General features: G+C 38.8%; 1 protein-coding gene and 1 pseudogene across 12 annotated transcripts in view; one reads left to right on the top strand and one right to left on the bottom strand.

The window, feature by feature from the left end:
* LOC143677567 (uncharacterized) overlaps positions 1-21,347 on the top strand; it is a 100,395-nt gene that overhangs the window by 58,752 nt on the left and 20,296 nt on the right. For 11 of the 12 annotated variants that reach the window (XR_013172674.1, XR_013172683.1, XR_013172676.1 and 8 more), the window contains one exon: positions 7,595-7,783. The exons of the other annotated variant lie outside the window; for it this stretch is intronic. The gene's annotated coding sequence lies outside the window, so the exon portion shown is untranslated. Of the gene's footprint in view, positions 1-7,594; positions 7,784-21,347 lie in introns of those variants that run through there. 12 annotated transcript variants of the gene reach the window in all.
* LOC143677570 (14-3-3 protein epsilon-like) lies at positions 195-7,740 on the bottom strand (annotated as a pseudogene).

The following is a 21,347-nucleotide window of genomic DNA, read 5'->3' as shown; positions in this document are numbered from 1 at the left end:
AATTAACTTTAAACATTGGTATAAAATTTGATTTAAACATTTAGAAAAAGGAAAACTGTAACCACCACATATGTCTCTACAGTGTGATTAATCTCTCTTAGATGCTCACATTGCCTAGAAATCTAATGGCTTTCTAATGTAATTTCCATTTCTAATGGTGATCTTGCCACATCTGGCACACAGACAATACAGTAATGCTGAAAAAGCATCTATGTAGTCCTGTTAGTGTCTTAAAGAACCTAATAGCTGGGACCATTAAAATCCACAGAAATTCACTCTTGCCTTTAAGAACTTTTGAAAACTGTTTTTTTAAAAACAAAAACAAAAACAAAAACAAACAAACAAACAAACAAAAACCTAAAATAAAAATAAAAACAAAAACAAAAACCAGGGCAGGAACCTAAATTCTGAGACCAAATGTAAAAGTCAGATTTGGTGGTTCTCAGTGACAATGGGGAATTTCCAAGGGGTGGGAATGGGGAGGAGTGGGGTGGTCAGAGATGGTTTCTCTTGTTGGCTTTTATGTCTCACTGATTTTCATCTTCCACATCCTGCAGCGCTTCTTTATTCTGCTCTTCACCATCACCCTGCATGTCTGAAGTCCATAGTGTCAGATTATCACGTAACAACTGCATGATAAGTGTAGAGTCCTTATAGCTTTCTTCACTTAGGGTATCCAGTTCTGCAATTGCATCATCAAAAGCTGCTTTTGCCAACCTGCAGGCACAGTCAGGGGAATTAAGAATTTCATAGTAGAATACAGAAAAATTGAGAGCAAGACCTAAGCGAATTGGATGCGTTGGTGGAAGTTCTGTCATTGCAATATCACTAGCAGCTTTATAAGTCACTAGGCTGTTCTCCGCAGCCTCCTTCCTGTCATTTCCTGTGGCAAATTCAGCCAGATACCTGTGGTAGTCCCCTTTCATTTTATAATAGAAAACCTTGGACTCGCCAGTGTTAGCTGCTGGAATGAGATGTTTGTCCAGTACATCCAGTATGTCACAACAGATTAACTTTAGTTCGGTCTCAACCATTTGCCAATATTCCCGAATCATTTTTAGTTTGTCTTCTCCTCACTTGTTTTCTTCTTTCTGTTCAATGCTGCTGATTATTCTCCAGGAGGCTCTTCTGGCTCCAATCACATTTATTTTTTATTTTTTTATTATTTTTATTTTTTTTATTAACGGAAAGAAAGAAAAAAAAAGAAATTAACACGACATTTAGAAATCATACCGTTCTACATATGCACTCAGTAATTCTTAACATCATCACATAGATGCATGATCATTATTTCTTAGTACATTTGCATCGGTTTAGAGGAACTAGGAACACAACAGAAAAAGATATAAAATGTTAATATAAAGAAAAGAAATAAAAGTAGTAATAATAGTAAACAACAACAACAAACAAACCAACAAACAAACAAAAACAAAAAAAACCCTATAGCTCAGATGCAGCTTCATTCAGTGTTTCAACATGATTACTTTATAATTAGGTATTATTGTGCTGTCCATTTTTGAGTTTTTGTATCTAGTCCTGTTGCACAGTCTGTATCCCTTCAGCTCCAATTACACATTGTCTTACCCTGTTTCTAACTCCTGCTGAACTCTGTTACCAATGACATATTTCAAGTTTATTCTCGAATGTCCGTTCACATCAGTGGGACCATACAGTATTTGTCCTTTAGTTTTTGGCTGGATTCACTCAGCATAATATTCTCTAGGTCCATCCATGTTATTACATGGTTCATAAGTTTATCTTGTCTTAAAGCTGCATAATATTCCATCGTATGTATATACCACAGTTTGTTTAGCCACTCTTCTGTTGATGGAGATTTTGGCTGTTTCCATCTCTTTGCAATTGTAAATAACGCTGCTATAAACATTGGTGTGCAAATGTCCGTTTGTGTCTTTGCCCTTAAGTCCTTTGAGTAGATACCTAGCAATGGTATTGCTGGGTCATATGGCAATTCTATATTCAGCTTTTTGAGGAACCGCCAAACTGCCTTCCACAGTGGTTGCACCCTTTGACATTTCCACCAACAGTGGATAAGTGTGCCTCTTTCTCCGCATCCTCTCCAGCACTTGTCATTTTCTGTTTTGTTGATAATGGCCATTGTGGTGGGTGTGAGATGATATCTCATTGTGGTTTTGATTTGCATTTCTCTAATGGCCAGGGACATTGAGCATCTCTTCATGTGCCTCTTGGCCATCCATATTTCTTCTTCTGGTAGGTGTCTGTTCAAGTCTTTTTCCCATTTTGTAATTGGGTTGGCTGTCTTTTTGTTGTTGAGTTGAACAATCTCTTTATAAATTCTGGATACTAGACCTTTATCTGATAGGTCGTTTCCAAATATTGTCTCCCATTGTGTAGGCTGTCTTTCTACTTTCTTGATGAAGTTCTTTGATGCACAAAAGTGTTTAATTTTGAAGAGCTCCCATTTATTTCTTTCTTTCTTCAGTGCTCTTGCTTTAGGTTTAAGGTGCATAAAACCGCCTCCAGTTGTAAGATTCGTAAGATATCTCCCTACATTTTCCTCTAACTGTTTTATGGTCTTAGACCTAATGTTTAGATCTTTGATCCATTTTGAGTTAACTTTTGTGTAGGGTGTGAGATATGGGTCTTCTTTCATTCTTTTGCATATGGATATCCAATTCTCTAAGCACCATTTATTGAAGAGACTGTTCTGTCCCAGGTGAGTTGGCTTGACTGCCTTATCAAAGATCAAATGTCCATAGATGAGAGGGTCTATATCTGAGCACTCTATTCGATTCCATTGGTCGATATATCTATCTTTATGCCAATACCATGCTGTTTTGACCACTGTGGCTTCATAATATGCCTTAAAGTCCGGCATCGCGAGACCTCCAGCTTCGTTTTTTTTCCTCAAGATGTTTTTAGCAATTCGGGGTACCCTGCCCTTCCAGATAAATTTGCTTATTGGTTTTTCTATTTCTGAAAAATAAGTTGTTGGGATTTTGATTGGTATTGCATTGAATCTGTAAATCAATTTAGGTAGGATTGACATCTTAACTATATTTAGTCTTCCAATCCATGAACACAGTATGCCCTTCCATCTATTTAGGTCTTCTGTGATTTCTTTTAACAGTTTTTTGTAGTTTTCTTTATATAGGTTTTTTGTCTCTTTAGTTAAATTTATTCCTAGGTATTTTATTCTTTTAGTTGCAATTGTAAATGGGATTCGTTTCTTGATTTCCCCCTTCGCTTGTTCATTGCTAGTGTATAGAAAAGCTACAGATTTTTGAATGTTGATCTTGTAGCCTGCTACTTTGCTGTACTCATTTATTAGCTCTAGTAGTTTTGTTGTGGATTTTTCCAGGTTTTCGACGTATAGTATCATATCGTCTGCAAACAGTGATAGTTTTACTTCTTCCTTTCCAATTTTGATGCCTTGTATTTCTTTTTCTTGTCTAATTGCTCTGGCTAGAACCTCCAACACAGTGTTGAATAATAGTGGTGATAGTGGACATCCTTGTCTTGTTCCTGATCTTAGGGGGAAAGTTTTCAATTTTTCCCCATTAGGATGATATTAGCTGTGGGTTTTTCATATATTCCCTCTATCATTTTAAGGAAGTTCCCTTGTATTCCTATCCTTTGAAGTGTTTTCAACAGGAAAGGATGTTGAATCTTGTCAAATGCCTTCTCTGCATCAATTGAGATGATCATGTGATTTTCTGCTTTGATTTGTTGATAGGGTGTATTACATTAATTGATTTTCTTATGTTGAACCATCCTTGCATACCTGGGATGAATCCTACTTGGTCATGATGTATAATTCTTTTAATGTGTTGTTGGATACGATTTGCTAGAATTTTATTGAGGATTTTTGCATCTATATTGATTAGAGAGATTGGCCTGTAGTTTTCTTTTTTTGTAATATCTTTGCCTGGTTTTGGTATGAGGGTGATGTTGGCTTCATAGAATGAATTACGTAGTTTTCCCTCTGCTTCGATTTTTTTGAAGAGTTTGAGGAGAGTAGGTACTAATTCTTTCTGGAATGTTTGATAGAATTCACATGTGAAGCCGTCTGGTCCTGGACTTTTCTTTTTAGGGAGCTTTTGAATAACTAATTCAATCTCTTTACTTGTGATTGGTTTGTTGAGGTCATCTATTTCTTCTTGAGTCAAAGTTGGTTGTTCATGTCTTTCCAGGAACCTGTCCATTTCCTCTAAATTGTTGTATTTATTAGCGTAAAGTTGTTCATAGTATCCTGTTATTACCTCCTTTATTTCTGTGAGGTCAGTAGTTATGTCTCCTCTTCCATTTCTAATCTTATTTATTTGCATCCTCTCTCTTCTTCTTTTTGTCAATCTTGCTAAGGGCCCATCAATCTTATTGATTTTCTCATAGAACCAACTTCTGGTCTTATTGATTTTCTCTATTGTTTTCATGTTTTCAATTTCATTTATTTCTGCTCTAATCTTTGTTATTTCTTTCCTTTTGCTTGCTTTGGGATTAGTTTGCTGTTCTTTCTCCAGTTCTTCCAAGTGGTCAGTTAATTCCTGCATTTTTGCCTTTTCTTCTTTTCTGAAAAGGCATTTAGGGCAATAAATTTCCCTCTTAGCACTGCCTTTGCTGCGTCCCATAAGTTTTGATATGTTGTGTCTTCATTTTCATTTGCCTTGAGGTATTTGCTAATTTCTCTAGCAATTTCTTCTTTGACCCACTTGTTGTTTAAGAGTGTGTTGTGAGCCTCCATGTATTTATGAATTTTCTGGCACTCTGCCTATTATTGATTTACAACTTCATTCCTTTATGATCCGAGAAAGTGTGTATGATTTCAATCTTTTTAAATTTGTTAAGACTTGCTTTGTGACCCAGCATATGGTCTATCTTTGAGAATGATCCATGAGCACTTGAGAAAAAGGTGTATCCTGCTGTTGTGGGATGTAATGTCCTATAAATGTCTGTTAAGTCAAGCTCATTTATAGTAATATTCAGGTTCTCTATTTCTTTATTGATCCTCTGTCTAGATGTTCTGTCCATTGATGAGAGTGGTGAATTGAAGTCTCCAACTATTATGGTATATGTGTCTATTTCCCTTTTCAGTGTTTGTAGTGTATTCCTCACATATTTTGGGGCATTCTGGTTCGGTGCATAAATATTTATGATTGTTATGTCTTCTTGCTTAATTGTTCCTTTTAATAGTATATAGTGTCCTTCTTTGTCTCTTTTAACTGTTTCACATTTGAAGTCTAATTTGTTGGATATTAGTATAGCCACTCCTGCTCTTTTCTGGTTGTTATTTGCATGAAATATCTTTTCCCAACCTTTCACTTTCAACCTATATTTATCTTTGGGTCTAAGATGTGTTTCCTGTAGACAGCATATAGAAGGATCCTGTTTTTTAATCCATTCTGCCAGTCTATGTCTTTTGATTGGGGAATTCAGTCCATTAACATTTAGAGTTATTACTGTTTGGATAATATTTTCCTCTACCATTTTGCCTTTTGTATTATATATATCATATCTGACTTTCCTTCTTTCTACACTTTTCTCCATGCCTCTCTCTTCTGTCTTTTTGTATCTGACTCTAGTGCTTCCTTTAGTATTTCTTGCAGAGCTGGTCTCTTGGTCACAAATTCTCTCAGTGACTTTTTGTCTGAGAATGTTTTAATTTCTCCCTCATTTTTGAAGGACAATTTTGCTGGATATAGGAGTCTTGGCTGGCAGTTTTTCTCTTTTAGTAACTTAAATATATCATCCCACTGTCTTCTAGCTTCCATGGTTTCTGCTGAGAAATCTACACATAGTCTTATTGGGTTTCCCTTGTATGTGATGGATTGTTTTTCTCTTGCTGCTTTCAAGATCCTCTCTTTCTCTTTGACCTCTGACAGTCTAACTAGTAAGTGTCTTGGGGAATGCCTATTTGTGTCTAATCTCTTTGGGGTGTGCTGCACTTCTTGGATCTGTAATTTTAGGTCTTTCATAAGAGTTGGGAAATTTTCAGTGATAATTTCTTCCATTAGTTTTTCTCCTCCTTTTCCCTTCTCTTCTCCTTCTGGGACACCCACTACATGTATATTTGTACGGTTCACATTGTCCTTGAGTTCCCTGATACCTTGTTCAAATTTTTCCATTCTTTTCCGGATAGTTTCTGTTTCTTTTTGGAATTCAGATGTTTCATCCTCCAAATCACAATTCTATCTTCTGTCTCTTTAAATCTGTCATTGTAGGTATCCATTGTTTTTTCCATCTTTTCTACTTTATCTTTCACTTCCATAAGTTCTGTGATTTGTTTTTTCAGTTTTTCTATTTCTTCTTTATGTTCAGCCCATGTCTTCTTCATGTCCTCCCTCAATTTATCGATTTCGTTTTTGAAGAGGTTTTCCATTTCTGTTCGTATATTCAGCATTAGTTGTTTCAGCTCCTGTATCTCATTTGAACTATTGGTTTCTTCATTTGACTGGGCTATATGTTCAATTTTCTGAATGTGATCCGTTATCTTCTGCTGGCGTCTGGGCATTTAGTCAGATTTCCCTGGGTGTTGGACCCCACAGGTTGAAAGATTTTTCTGTGCAATCTCTGGGTTCTGTTTTTCTTATCCTGCCCAGTAGGTGGTGCTTGTGGCACACGTTTGTCTACGGGTTCCACCAGTGAAAGTTGCTGTGGGTCCTTTAACTCTGGAAAATTCTCGCCGTAGGGGAGGTTCGGCAGCCGAAGCATCTTGGAAGAATGCCAGCCGGCCTGGGGTTCCAAATGCGGGGAGGGTCGCCGGCTGCCGCAGCACGGGAGAGCGTCCGGCCGAATTAGCTAGTCGGCCCGGGGCATCAAGCGTGGCAGGAGGGCGCCAGCTGTCGCAGCCTGGGAGAGTGCACTGTTCCCAGCCGGACGGGGGAGTCACGTGTTTGGAAGGGATCCCCTGGTCACTGTTCTCCGCAGTCTGGGGATTTCCGACCCAACTATCTCAGTTGGTCTGGGGGGCCTCGCGTGGTGGGGGCACCAGCCGCCGCGGCCTAAGGGGACCGCCTGTCCAATTCTACCAGCTGGCCTGGGAAGGTGAAAGGGAGGGACTCCGGTCGCTTGCCGTCCCACCCAGGAAAGCCCGTGCCCCTTGGTGATCTCACCGGAGCTGGTTCTCCCAGATAGTCAGCCGTTTCAGGATGGGGTACGCCGTCCCTTTGATCTCCCTCGTGGCTCCGGGAGCTGCTCTGTATTATCTCCACTCCCCCAGTAGCTGTTCTGGAGGAGGAAAGGTGAGGGCGGCAAGGCTGTCGAGGCTGGTGGCGGAGGAGCCGGTGAAGGCAGGGGAAGAGGTCACCGTGGTGATTGGAGAGCCGCTGGAGCAGGAGGAGAAAGAGGGGGGAGAAGGCGGGCGGGCGGGTCGGCTGCTGCGGGGCATGGGCGCTGCGCGGCGGGCCGGCGGAGAAAGAGGGGGGAGAAGGCGGGGGGGGCGAGTCAGCTGCTGCGGGGCGTGGGCGCCACATGGCGGGCCGGCGGAGAAAGAGGGGGGAGAAGGCGGGCGGGCGGGTCGGCTGCTGTGGGGCTCCAATCACATTTTTATATGCAACAGATAGGAGGTTTCTTTCTTCAACTGTCAACTCCACATCCATCCCTGCTACTTTCTTCATAGATTCCACCATTTCGTCGTATCGCTCAGCCTGCTCGGCCAGCTTCGCCTGGTATACCAGATCTTCCCGATCATCCATAGCCGCGGCGGCTTCGGCAGGGTGTGCACGACGGATGGAAGCAGATAGCGTCTCGACTCTCTCAGCCTCTTGCTCCCAATTTTTTTTTTTAATAATTTTTATTAATAAAAACAATCAACATACAATGTGAACATTCTTTTTTTTTCATCACATAGTTGTATATTCATCATCATGATCATCTCTTAGAACATTTGCAAGTGATAGTGTTTTAAAAAGCCATGGCAGTGGCAGAGAGCAGTCTGAGGAACTACTCAGCTATTGTTGGAGACGGTGTGGTTGTGGAGGAACAGTAAAGGGTCCTCATGGCTTCATGATTGCTTTAGCAGCACTTGGGAACTTGGAGGTTAAAGGAGAGGGGGGCATTTGTATTCAAGTAGGAGATGTATAGACAATAGAACAAATGGAACAAAGGTATGGGTCAAGGGGTCTAGGATATAGGTGATTGGTTTCATCTAGGTTTGCTAGAGAAATGAATGCTAGGTGACACAAGGATAGGGAGGGGATGTTGAGGGGAAATCACAATGAAGGTGAAGAACAGAAGCTGTGGAAGACTAGGGGTGGTAGAAATATAGGAGTATATAGGTCATGACCAGGTGAAGGGTTTGACTTTGCGGACTGAGACGGGTGGAAAAGCAGGCTGTGATGACCAGGTCAGTAGATGACAACCCGGAGAAGTATAGTTGTTTGTTGTGAGATTTAGCAAAGGTAGTTCTTTTTTTATGTTTGTAGGAATAATGGCTTTGGAAAATCATTGAGAGAGTGTCTGTTTTTCCTCCTGGTACCTCTGGGTACTGACAAATGATTTTATGGTAGACCCTTCTTTACCCAGAAAGCAGATTCCTAAGGGGGTGTCAGGTTTCATCTGGAGGGAAGGAGACCATGGCTGTCTTCCCTGTTTGCTTCCTGCCCTGCCTGCCTAAAAAATGTGGAGTTTTAATAGCAGGGCAGTTCTGGCCAAGTAGGACTGGGCTTTTAGGCAGAACTTTCAGAAACTGGTTCAAATACTCTTGGGGGAAAAAACCTGTACATTCTTTTTTTTTTTTTTTTTTTTACATTTTTTTATTAATTAAAAAAATTAACTAACACAACATTTAGAAATCATTCCATTCTACATATGCGATCAGTTATTCTTAATATCATCACATAGATGTATGATCATCATTTTTTAGTACATATGCATCGATTTAGAAAAAGAAATAGCAAGACAACAGAAAAAGAGATAAAATGATAATATAGAGAAAAGATAAAAATAAAAATAAAAAATACAAAAATATATAAGAAAAAAAATAAAAATAAAAAAACAAAAAAAACTATAGCTCAGATGCAGCTTCATTCAGTGTTTTAACATAATTACATTACAACATTACAATTAGGTAGTATTGTGCTGTCCTTTTTTTTTTTTTTTTTTTTTTAGAAATCATACCATTCTACATATGCAATCAGTAATTCTTAACATCATCACATAGATGCATGATCATCGTTTCTTAGTACATTTGCATCGGTTTAGAAGAACTAGCAATACAACCGAAAAAGATATAGAATGTTAATATAGAGAAAAAAAATAAAAGTAATAATAGTAAGAAGAAAACAAAACAAAACAAAAACCTATAGCTCGGATGCAGCTTCATTCAGTGTTTTAACATGATTACTTTACAATTAGATATTATTGCGCTGTCCATTTTTGAGTTTTTGTATCTAGTCCTATTGCACAGTCTGTTTCCCATCAGTTCCAATTACCCATTATCTTACCCTGTTTCTAACTCCTGCTGAACTCTGTTACCAATGACATATTCCAAGTTTATTCTCGAATGTCAATTCACATCATTGGGACCATACAGTATTTGTCTTTTAGTTTTTGGCTAGACTCACTCAGCATAATGTTCTCTAGGTCCATCCATGTTATTACATGCTTCATAATTTATCCTGCCTTAAAGCTGTATAATATTCCATCGTATGTATATACCACAGTTTGTTTAGCCACTCATCTGTTGATGGACATTTTGGCTGTTTCCATCTCTTTGCAATTGTAAATAACGCTGCTATAAACATTGATGTGCAAATGTCCGTTTGAGTTTTTGCCCTTAATTCCTTTGAGTAGATTCCCAGCAATGGTATTGCTGGGTCGTATGGCAATTCTATATTCAGCTTTTTGAGGAACCGCCAAACTGCCTTCCACAGTGGTTGCACCCTTTGACATTCCCACCAACAGTGGATAAGTGTGCCTCTTTCTCCGCATCCTCTCCAGCACTTGTCATTTTCTGTTTTGTTGATAATGGCCATTCTGGTGGGTGTGAGATGATATCTCATTGTGGTTTTGATTTGCATTTCTCTAATGGCCAGGGACATTGAGCATCTCTTCATGTGCCTTTTGGCCATTTGTATTTCCTCCTCTGAGAGGTGTCTATTCAAGTCTTTTTCCCATTTTGTAATTGGGTTGGCTGTCTTTTTGTTGTTGAGTTGAACAATCTCTTTATAAACTCTGGATACTAGACCTTTATCTGATAGGTCGTTTCCAAATATTGTCTCCCATTGTGTAGGCTGTCTTTCTACTTTCTTGATGAAGTTCTTTGATGCACAGAAGTGTTTAATTTTGAGGAGCTCCCATTTATTTATTTCCTTCTTCAGTGCTCTTGCTTTAGGTGTAAGGTCCATAAAACTGCCTCCAATTGTAAGATTCATAAGATATCTCCCTACATTTTCCTCTAACTGTTTTATGGTCTTAGACCTAATGTTTAGATCTTTGATCCATTTTGAGTTAACTTTTGTGTAGGGTGTGAGATATGGGTCTTCTTTCATTCTTTTGCATATGGATATCCAATTCTCTAAGCACCATTTATTGAAGAGACTGTTCTGTCCCAGGTGAGTTGGCTTGACTGCCTTATCAAAGATCAAATGTCCATAGATGAGAGGGTCTATATCTGAGCACTCTATTCGATTCCATTGGTCGATATATCTATCTTTATGCCAATACCATGCTGTTTTGACCACTGTGGCTTCATAATATGCCTTAAAGTCCGGCATCGCGAGACCTCCAGCTTCGTTTTTTTTCCTCAAGATGTTTTTAGCAATTCGGGGTACCCTGCCCTTCCAGATAAATTTGCTTATTGGTTTTTCTATTTCTGAAAAATAAGTTGTTGGGATTTTGATTGGTATTGCATTGAATCTGTAAATCAATTTAGGTAGGATTGACATCTTAACTATATTTAGTCTTCCAATCCATGAACACAGTATGCCCTTCCATCTATTTAGGTCTTCTGTGATTTCTTTTAACAGTTTTTTGTAGTTTTCTTTATATAGGTTTTTTGTCTCTTTAGTTAAATTTATTCCTAGGTATTTTATTCTTTTAGTTGCAATTGTAAATGGGATTCGTTTCTTGATTTCCCCCTTCGCTTGTTCATTGCTAGTGTATAGAAAAGCTACAGATTTTTGAATGTTGATCTTGTAGCCTGCTACTTTGCTGTACTCATTTATTAGCTCTAGTAGTTTTGTTGTGGATTTTTCCAGGTTTTCGACGTATAGTATCATATCGTCTGCAAACAGTGATAGTTTTACTTCTTCCTTTCCAATTTTGATGCCTTGTATTTCTTTTTCTTGTCTAATTGCTCTGGCTAGAACCTCCAACACAGTGTTGAATAATAGTGGTGATAGTGGACATCCTTGTCTTGTTCCTGATCTTAGGGGGAAAGTTTTCAATTTTTCCCCATTAGGATGATATTAGCTGTGGGTTTTTCATATATTCCCTCTATCATTTTAAGGAAGTTCCCTTGTATTCCTATCCTTTGAAGTGTTTTCAACAGGAAAGGATGTTGAATCTTGTCAAATGCCTTCTCTGCATCAATTGAGATGATCATGTGATTTTCTGCTTTGATTTGTTGATAGGGTGTATTACATTAATTGATTTTCTTATGTTGAACCATCCTTGCATACCTGGGATGAATCCTACTTGGTCATGATGTATAATTCTTTTAATGTGTTGTTGGATACGATTTGCTAGAATTTTATTGAGGATTTTTGCATCTATATTGATTAGAGAGATTGGCCTGTAGTTTTCTTTTTTTGTAATATCTTTGCCTGGTTTTGGTATGAGGGTGATGTTGGCTTCATAGAATGAATTACGTAGTTTTCCCTCTGCTTCGATTTTTTTGAAGAGTTTGAGGAGAGTAGGTACTAATTCTTTCTGGAATGTTTGATAGAATTCACATGTGAAGCCGTCTGGTCCTGGACTTTTCTTTTTAGGGAGCTTTTGAATAACTAATTCAATCTCTTTACTTGTGATTGGTTTGTTGAGGTCATCTATTTCTTCTTGAGTCAAAGTTGGTTGTTCATGTCTTTCCAGGAACCTGTCCATTTCCTCTAAATTGTTGTATTTATTAGCGTAAAGTTGTTCATAGTATCCTGTTATTACCTCCTTTATTTCTGTGAGGTCAGTAGTTATGTCTCCTCTTCCATTTCTAATCTTATTTATTTGCATCCTCTCTCTTCTTCTTTTTGTCAATCTTGCTAAGGGCCCATCAATCTTATTGATTTTCTCATAGAACCAACTTCTGGTCTTATTGATTTTCTCTATTGTTTTCATGTTTTCAATTTCATTTATTTCTGCTCTAATCTTTGTTATTTCTTTCCTTTTGCTTGCTTTGGGATTAGTTTGCTGTTCTTTCTCCAGTTCTTCCAAGTGGTCAGTTAATTCCTGCATTTTTGCCTTTTCTTCTTTTCTGAAAAGGCATTTAGGGCAATAAATTTCCCTCTTAGCACTGCCTTTGCTGCGTCCCATAAGTTTTGATATGTTGTGTCTTCATTTTCATTTGCCTTGAGGTATTTGCTAATTTCTCTAGCAATTTCTTCTTTGACCCACTTGTTGTTTAAGAGTGTGTTGTGAGCCTCCATGTATTTATGAATTTTCTGGCACTCTGCCTATTATTGATTTACAACTTCATTCCTTTATGATCCGAGAAAGTGTGTATGATTTCAATCTTTTTAAATTTGTTAAGACTTGCTTTGTGACCCAGCATATGGTCTATCTTTGAGAATGATCCATGAGCACTTGAGAAAAAGGTGTATCCTGCTGTTGTGGGATGTAATGTCCTATAAATGTCTGTTAAGTCAAGCTCATTTATAGTAATATTCAGGTTCTCTATTTCTTTATTGATCCTCTGTCTAGATGTTCTGTCCATTGATGAGAGTGGTGAATTGAAGTCTCCAACTATTATGGTATATGTGTCTATTTCCCTTTTCAGTGTTTGTAGTGTATTCCTCACATATTTTGGGGCATTCTGGTTCGGTGCATAAATATTTATGATTGTTATGTCTTCTTGCTTAATTGTTCCTTTTAATAGTATATAGTGTCCTTCTTTGTCTCTTTTAACTGTTTCACATTTGAAGTCTAATTTGTTGGATATTAGTATAGCCACTCCTGCTCTTTTCTGGTTGTTATTTGCATGAAATATCTTTTCCCAACCTTTCACTTTCAACCTATATTTATCTTTGGGTCTAAGATGTGTTTCCTGTAGACAGCATATAGAAGGATCCTGTTTTTTAATCCATTCTGCCAGTCTATGTCTTTTGATTGGGGAATTCAGTCCATTAACATTTAGAGTTATTACTGTTTGGATAATATTTTCCTCTACCATTTTGCCTTTTGTATTATATATATCATATCTGACTTTCCTTCTTTCTACACTTTTCTCCATGCCTCTCTCTTCTGTCTTTTTGTATCTGACTCTAGTGCTTCCTTTAGTATTTCTTGCAGAGCTGGTCTCTTGGTCACAAATTCTCTCAGTGACTTTTTGTCTGAGAATGTTTTAATTTCTCCCTCATTTTTGAAGGACAATTTTGCTGGATATAGGAGTCTTGGCTGGCAGTTTTTCTCTTTTAGTAACTTAAATATATCATCCCACTGTCTTCTAGCTTCCATGGTTTCTGCTGAGAAATCTACACATAGTCTTATTGGGTTTCCCTTGTATGTGATGGATTGTTTTTCTCTTGCTGCTTTCAAGATCCTCTCTTTCTCTTTGACCTCTGACAGTCTAACTAGTAAGTGTCTTGGGGAATGCCTATTTGTGTCTAATCTCTTTGGGGTGTGCTGCACTTCTTGGATCTGTAATTTTAGGTCTTTCATAAGAGTTGGGAAATTTTCAGTGATAATTTCTTCCATTAGTTTTTCTCCTCCTTTTCCCTTCTCTTCTCCTTCTGGGACACCCACTACATGTATATTTGTACGGTTCACATTGTCCTTGAGTTCCCTGATACCTTGTTCAAATTTTTCCATTCTTTTCCGGATAGTTTCTGTTTCTTTTTGGAATTCAGATGTTTCATCCTCCAAATCACAATTCTATCTTCTGTCTCTTTAAATCTGTCATTGTAGGTATCCATTGTTTTTTCCATCTTTTCTACTTTATCTTTCACTTCCATAAGTTCTGTGATTTGTTTTTTCAGTTTTTCTATTTCTTCTTTATGTTCAGCCCATGTCTTCTTCATGTCCTCCCTCAATTTATCGATTTCGTTTTTGAAGAGGTTTTCCATTTCTGTTCGTATATTCAGCATTAGTTGTTTCAGCTCCTGTATCTCATTTGAACTATTGGTTTCTTCATTTGACTGGGCTATATGTTCAATTTTCTGAATGTGATCCGTTATCTTCTGCTGGCGTCTGGGCATTTAGTCAGATTTCCCTGGGTGTTGGACCCCACAGGTTGAAAGATTTTTCTGTGCAATCTCTGGGTTCTGTTTTTCTTATCCTGCCCAGTAGGTGGTGCTTGTGGCACACGTTTGTCTACGGGTTCCACCAGTGAAAGTTGCTGTGGGTCCTTTAACTCTGGAAAATTCTCGCCGTAGGGGAGGTTCGGCAGCCGAAGCATCTTGGAAGAATGCCAGCCGGCCTGGGGTTCCAAATGCGGGGAGGGTCGCCGGCTGCCGCAGCACGGGAGAGCGTCCGGCCGAATTAGCTAGTCGGCCCGGGGCATCAAGCGTGGCAGGAGGGCGCCAGCTGTCGCAGCCTGGGAGAGTGCACTGTTCCCAGCCGGACGGGGGAGTCACGTGTTTGGAAGGGATCCCCTGGTCACTGTTCTCCGCAGTCTGGGGATTTCCGACCCAACTATCTCAGTTGGTCTGGGGGGCCTCGCGTGGTGGGGGCACCAGCCGCCGCGGCCTAAGGGGACCGCCTGTCCAATTCTACCAGCTGGCCTGGGAAGGTGAAAGGGAGGGACTCCGGTCGCTTGCCGTCCCACCCAGGAAAGCCCGTGCCCCTTGGTGATCTCACCGGAGCTGGTTCTCCCAGATAGTCAGCCGTTTCAGGATGGGGTACGCCGTCCCTTTGATCTCCCTCGTGGCTCCGGGAGCTGCTCTGTATTATCTCCACTCCCCCAGTAGCTGTTCTGGAGGAGGAAAGGTGAGGGCGGCAAGGCTGTCGAGGCTGGTGGCGGAGGAGCCGGTGAAGGCAGGGGAAGAGGTCACCGTGGTGATTGGAGAGCCGCTGGAGCAGGAGGAGAAAGAGGGGGGAGAAGGCGGGCGGGCGGGTCGGCTGCTGCGGGGCATGGGCGCTGCGCGGCGGGCCGGCGGAGAAAGAGGGGGGAGAAGGCGGGGGGGCGAGTCAGCTGCTGCGGGGCGTGGGCGCCACATGGCGGGCCGGCGGAGAAAGAGGGGGGAGAAGGCGGGCGGGCGGGTCGGCTGCTGTGGGGCTCCAATCACATTTTTATATGCAACAGATAGGAGGTTTCTTTCTTCAACTGTCAACTCCACATCCATCCCTGCTACTTTCTTCATAGATTCCACCATTTCGTCGTATCGCTCAGCCTGCTCGGCCAGCTTCGCCTGGTATACCAGATCTTCCCGATCATCCATAGCCGCGGCGGCTTCGGCAGGGTGTGCACGACGGATGGAAGCAGATAGCGTCTCGACTCTCTCAGCCTCTTGCTCCCAATTTTTTTTTTTAATAATTTTTATTAATAAAAACAATCAACATACAATGTGAACATTCTTTTTTTTTCATCACATAGTTGTATATTCATCATCATGATCATCTCTTAGAACATTTGCAAGTGATAGTGTTTTAAAAAGCCATGGCAGTGGCAGAGAGCAGTCTGAGGAACTACTCAGCTATTGTTGGAGACGGTGTGGTTGTGGAGGAACAGTAAAGGGTCCTCATGGCTTCATGATTGCTTTAGCAGCACTTGGGAACTTGGAGGTTAAAGGAGAGGGGGGCATTTGTATTCAAGTAGGAGATGTATAGACAATAGAACAAATGGAACAAAGGTATGGGTCAAGGGGTCTAGGATATAGGTGATTGGTTTCATCTAGGTTTGCTAGAGAAATGAATGCTAGGTGACACAAGGATAGGGAGGGGATGTTGAGGGGAAATCACAATGAAGGTGAAGAACAGAAGCTGTGGAAGACTAGGGGTGGTAGAAATATAGGAGTATATAGGTCATGACCAGGTGAAGGGTTTGACTTTGCGGACTGAGACGGGTGGAAAAGCAGGCTGTGATGACCAGGTCAGTAGATGACAACCCTGAGAAGTATAGTTGTTTGTTGTGAGATTTAGCAAAGGTAGTTCTTTTTTTATGTTTGTAGGAATAATGGCTTTGGAAAATCATTGAGAGAGTGTCTGTTTTTCCTCCTGGTACCTCTGGGTACTGACAAATGATTTTATGGTAGACCCTTCTTTACCCAGAAAGCAGATTCCTAAGGGGGTGTCAGGTTTCATCTGGAGGGAAGGAGACCATGGCTGTCTTCCCTGTTTGCTTCCTGCCCTGCCTGCCTAAAAAATGTGGAGTTTTAATAGCAGGGCAGTTCTGGCCAAGTAGGACTGGGCTTTTAGGCAGAACTTTCAGAAACTGGTTCAAATACTCTTGGGGGAAAAAACCTGTACATTCTTTTTTTTTTTTTTTTTTTTACATTTTTTTATTAATTAAAAAAATTAACTAACACAACATTTAGAAATCATTCCATTCTACATATGCGATCAGTTATTCTTAATATCATCACATAGATGTATGATCATCATTTTTTAGTACATATGCATCGATTTAGAAAAAGAAATAGCAAGACAACAGAAAAAGAGATAAAATGATAATATAGAGAAAAGATAAAAATAAAAATAAAAAATACAAAAATATATAAGAAAAAAAATAAAAATAAAAAAACAAAAAAAACTATAGCTCAGATGCAGCTTCATTCAGTGTTTTAACATAATTACATTACAACATTACAATTAGGTAGTATTGTGCTGTCCTTTTTTTTTTTTTTTTTTTTTTAGAAATCATACCATTCTACATATGCAATCAGTAATTCTTAACATCATCACATAGATGCATGATCATCGTTTCTTAGTACATTTGCATCGGTTTAGAAGAACTAGCAATACAACCGAAAAAGATATAGAATGTTAATATAGAGAAAAAAAATAAAAGTAATAATAGTAAGAAGAAAACAAAACAAAACAAAAACCTATAGCTCGGATGCAGCTTCATTCAGTGTTTTAACATGATTACTTTACAATTAGATATTATTGCGCTGTCCATTTTTGAGTTTTTGTATCTAGTCCTATTGCACAGTCTGTTTCCCATCAGTTCCAATTACCCATTATCTTACCCTGTTTCTAACTCCTGCTGAACTCTGTTACCAATGACATATTCCAAGTTTATTCTCGAATGTCAATTCACATCATTGGGACCATACAGTATTTGTCTTTTAGTTTTTGGCTAGACTCACTCAGCATAATGTTCTCTAGGTCCATCCATGTTATTACATGCTTCATAATTTATCCTGCCTTAAAGCTGTATAATATTCCATCGTATGTATATACCACAGTTTGTTTAGCCACTCATCTGTTGATGGACATTTTGGCTGTTTCCATCTCTTTGCAATTGTAAATAACGCTGCTATAAACATTGATGTGCAAATGTCCGTTTGAGTTTTTGCCCTTAATTCCTTTGAGTAGATTCCCAGCAATGGTATTGCTGGGTCGTATGGCAATTCTATATTCAGCTTTTTGAGGAACCGCCAAACTGCCTTCCACAGTGGTTGCACCATTTGACATTCCCACCAACAGTGGATAAGTGTGCCTCTTTCTCCGCATCCTCTCCAGCACTTGTCATTTTCTGTTTTGTTGATAATGGCCATTCTGGTGGGTGTGAGATGATATCTCATTGTGGTTTTGATTTGCATTTCTCTAATGGCCAGGGACATTGAGCATCTCTTCATGTGCCTTTTGGCCATTTGTATTTCCTCCTCTGAGAGGTGTCTATTCAAGTCTTTTTCCCATTTTGTAATTGGGTTGGCTGTCTTTTTGTTGTTGAGTTGAACAATCTCTTTATAAACTCTGGATACTAGACCTTTATCTGATAGGTCGTTTCCAAATATTGTCTCCCATTGTGTAGGCTGTCTTTCTACTTTCTTGATGAAGTTCTTTGATGCACAGAAGTGTTTAATTTTGAGGAGCTCCCATTTATTTATTTCCTTCTTCAGTGCTCTTGCTTTAGGTGTAAGGTCCATAAAACTGCCTCCAATTGTAAGATTCATAAGATATCTCCCTACATTTTCCTCTAACTGTTTTATGGTCTTAGACCTAATGTTTAGATCTTTGATCCATTTTGAGTTAACTTTTGTGTAGGGTGTGAGATATGGGTCTTCTTTCATTCTTTTGCATATGGATATCCAATTCTCTAAGCACCATTTATTGAAGAGACTGTTCTGTCCCAGGTGAGTTGGCTTGACTGCCTTATCAAAGATCAAATGTCCATAGATGAGAGGGTCTATATCTGAGCACTCTATTCGATTCCATTGGTCGATATATCTATCTTTATGCCAATACCATGCTGTTTTGACCACTGTGGCTTCATAATATGCCTTAAAGTCCGGCATCGCGAGACCTCCAGCTTCGTTTTTTTTCCTCAAGATGTTTTTAGCAATTCGGGGTACCCTGCCCTTCCAGATAAATTTGCTTATTGGTTTTTCTATTTCTGAAAAATAAGTTGTTGGGATTTTGATTGGTATTGCATTGAATCTGTAAATCAATTTAGGTAGGATTGACATCTTAACTATATTTAGTCTTCCAATCCATGAACACAGTATGCCCTTCCATCTATTTAGGTCTTCTGTGATTTCTTTTAACAGTTTTTTGTAGTTTTCTTTATATAGGTTTTTTGTCTCTTTAGTTAAATTTATTCCTAGGTATTTTATTCTTTTAGTTGCAATTGTAAATGGGATTCGTTTCTTGATTTCCCCCTTCGCTTGTTCATTGCTAGTGTATAGAAAAGCTACAGATTTTTGAATGTTGATCTTGTAGCCTGCTACTTTGCTGTACTCATTTATTAGCTCTAGTAGTTTTGTTGTGGATTTTTCCAGGTTTTCGACGTATAGTATCATATCGTCTGCAAACAGTGATAGTTTTACTTCTTCCTTTCCAATTTTGATGCCTTGTATTTCTTTTTCTTGTCTAATTGCTCTGGCTAGAACCTCCAACACAGTGTTGAATAATAGTGGTGATAGTGGACATCCTTGTCTTGTTCCTGATCTTAGGGGGAAAGTTTTCAATTTTTCCCCATTAGGATGATATTAGCTGTGGGTTTTTCATATATTCCCTCTATCATTTTAAGGAAGTTCCCTTGTATTCCTATCCTTTGAAGTGTTTTCAACAGGAAAGGATGTTGAATCTTGTCAAATGCCTTCTCTGCATCAATTGAGATGATCATGTGATTTTCTGCTTTGATTTGTTGATAGGGTGTATTACATTAATTGATTTTCTTATGTTGAACCATCCTTGCATACCTGGGATGAATCCTACTTGGTCATGATGTATAATTCTTTTAATGTGTTGTTGGATACGATTTGCTAGAATTTTATTGAGGATTTTTGCATCTATATTGATTAGAGAGATTGGCCTGTAGTTTTCTTTTTTTGTAATATCTTTGCCTGGTTTTGGTATGAGGGTGATGTTGGCTTCATAGAATGAATTACGTAGTTTTCCCTCTGCTTCGATTTTTTTGAAGAGTTTGAGGAGAGTAGGTACTAATTCTTTCTGGAATGTTTGATAGAATTCACATGTGAAGCCGTCTGGTCCTGGACTTTTCTTTTTAGGGAGCTTTTGAATAACTAATTCAATCTCTTTACTTGTGATTGGTTTGTTGAGGTCATCTATTTCTTCTTGAGTCAAAGTTGGTTGTTCATGTCTTTCCAGGAACCTGTCCATTTCCTCTAAATTGTTGTATTTATTAGCGTAAAGTTGTTCATAGTATCCTGTTATTACCTCCTTTATTTCTGTGAGGTCAGTAGTTATGTCTCCTCTTCCATTTCTAATCTTATTTATTTGCATCCTCTCTCTTCTTCTTTTTGTCAATCTTGCTAAGGGCCCATCAATCTTATTGATTTTCTCATAGAACCAACTTCTGGTCTTATTGATTTTCTCTATTGTTTTCATGTTTTCAATTTCATTTATTTCTGCTCTAATCTTTGTTATTTCTTTCCTTTTGCTTGCTTTGGGATTAGTTTGCTGTTCTTTCTCCAGTTCTTCCAAGTGGTCAGTTAATTCCTGCATTTTTGCCTTTTCTTCTTTTCTGAAAAGGCATTTAGGGCAATAAATTTCCCTCTTAGCACTGCCTTTGCTGCGTCCCATAAGTTTTGATATGTTGTGTCTTCATTTTCATTTGCCTTGAGGTATTTGCTAATTTCTCTAGCAATTTCTTCTTTGACCCACTTGTTGTTTAAGAGTGTGTTGTGAGCCTCCATGTATTTATGAATTTTCTGGCACTCTGCCTATTATTGATTTACAACTTCATTCCTTTATGATCCGAGAAAGTGTGTATGATTTCAATCTTTTTAAATTTGTTAAGACTTGCTTTGTGACCCAGCATATGGTCTATCTTTGAGAATGATCCATGAGCACTTGAGAAAAAGGTGTATCCTGCTGTTGTGGGATGTAATGTCCTATAAATGTCTGTTAAGTCAAGCTCATTTATAGTAATATTCAGGTTCTCTATTTCTTTATTGATCCTCTGTCTAGATGTTCTGTCCATTGATGAGAGTGGTGAATTGAAGTCTCCAACTATTATGGTATATGTGTCTATTTCCCTTTTCAGTGTTTGTAGTGTATTCCTCACATATTTTGGGGCATTCTGGTTCGGTGCATAAATATTTATGATTGTTATGTCTTCTTGCTTAATTGTTCCTTTTAATAGTATATAGTGTCCTTCTTTGTCTCTTTTAACTGTTTCACATTTGAAGTCTAATTTGTTGGATATTAGTATAGCCACTCCTGCTCTTTTCTGGTTGTTATTTGCATGAAATATCTTTTCCCAACCTTTCACTTTCAACCTATATTTATCTTTGGGTCTAAGATGTGTTTCCTGTAGACAGCATATAGAAGGATCCTGTTTTTTAATCCATTCTGCCAGTCTATGTCTTTTGATTGGGGAATTCAGTCCATTAACATTTAGAGTTATTACTGTTTGGATAATATTTTCCTCTACCATTTTGCCTTTTGTATTATATATATCATATCTGACTTTCCTTCTTTCTACACTTTTCTCCATGCCTCTCTCTTCTGTCTTTTTGTATCTGACTCTAGTGCTTCCTTTAGTATTTCTTGCAGAGCTGGTCTCTTGGTCACAAATTCTCTCAGTGACTTTTTGTCTGAGAATGTTTTAATTTCTCCCTCATTTTTGAAGGACAATTTTGCTGGATATAGGA

This window comes from Tamandua tetradactyla, chromosome 3, assembly GCF_023851605.1.
Source record: "Tamandua tetradactyla isolate mTamTet1 chromosome 3, mTamTet1.pri, whole genome shotgun sequence".
Classification (NCBI taxonomy): Eukaryota; Metazoa; Chordata; class Mammalia; order Pilosa; family Myrmecophagidae; genus Tamandua; species Tamandua tetradactyla.
This window is presented reverse-complemented; position numbering and strand designations above follow the sequence as displayed.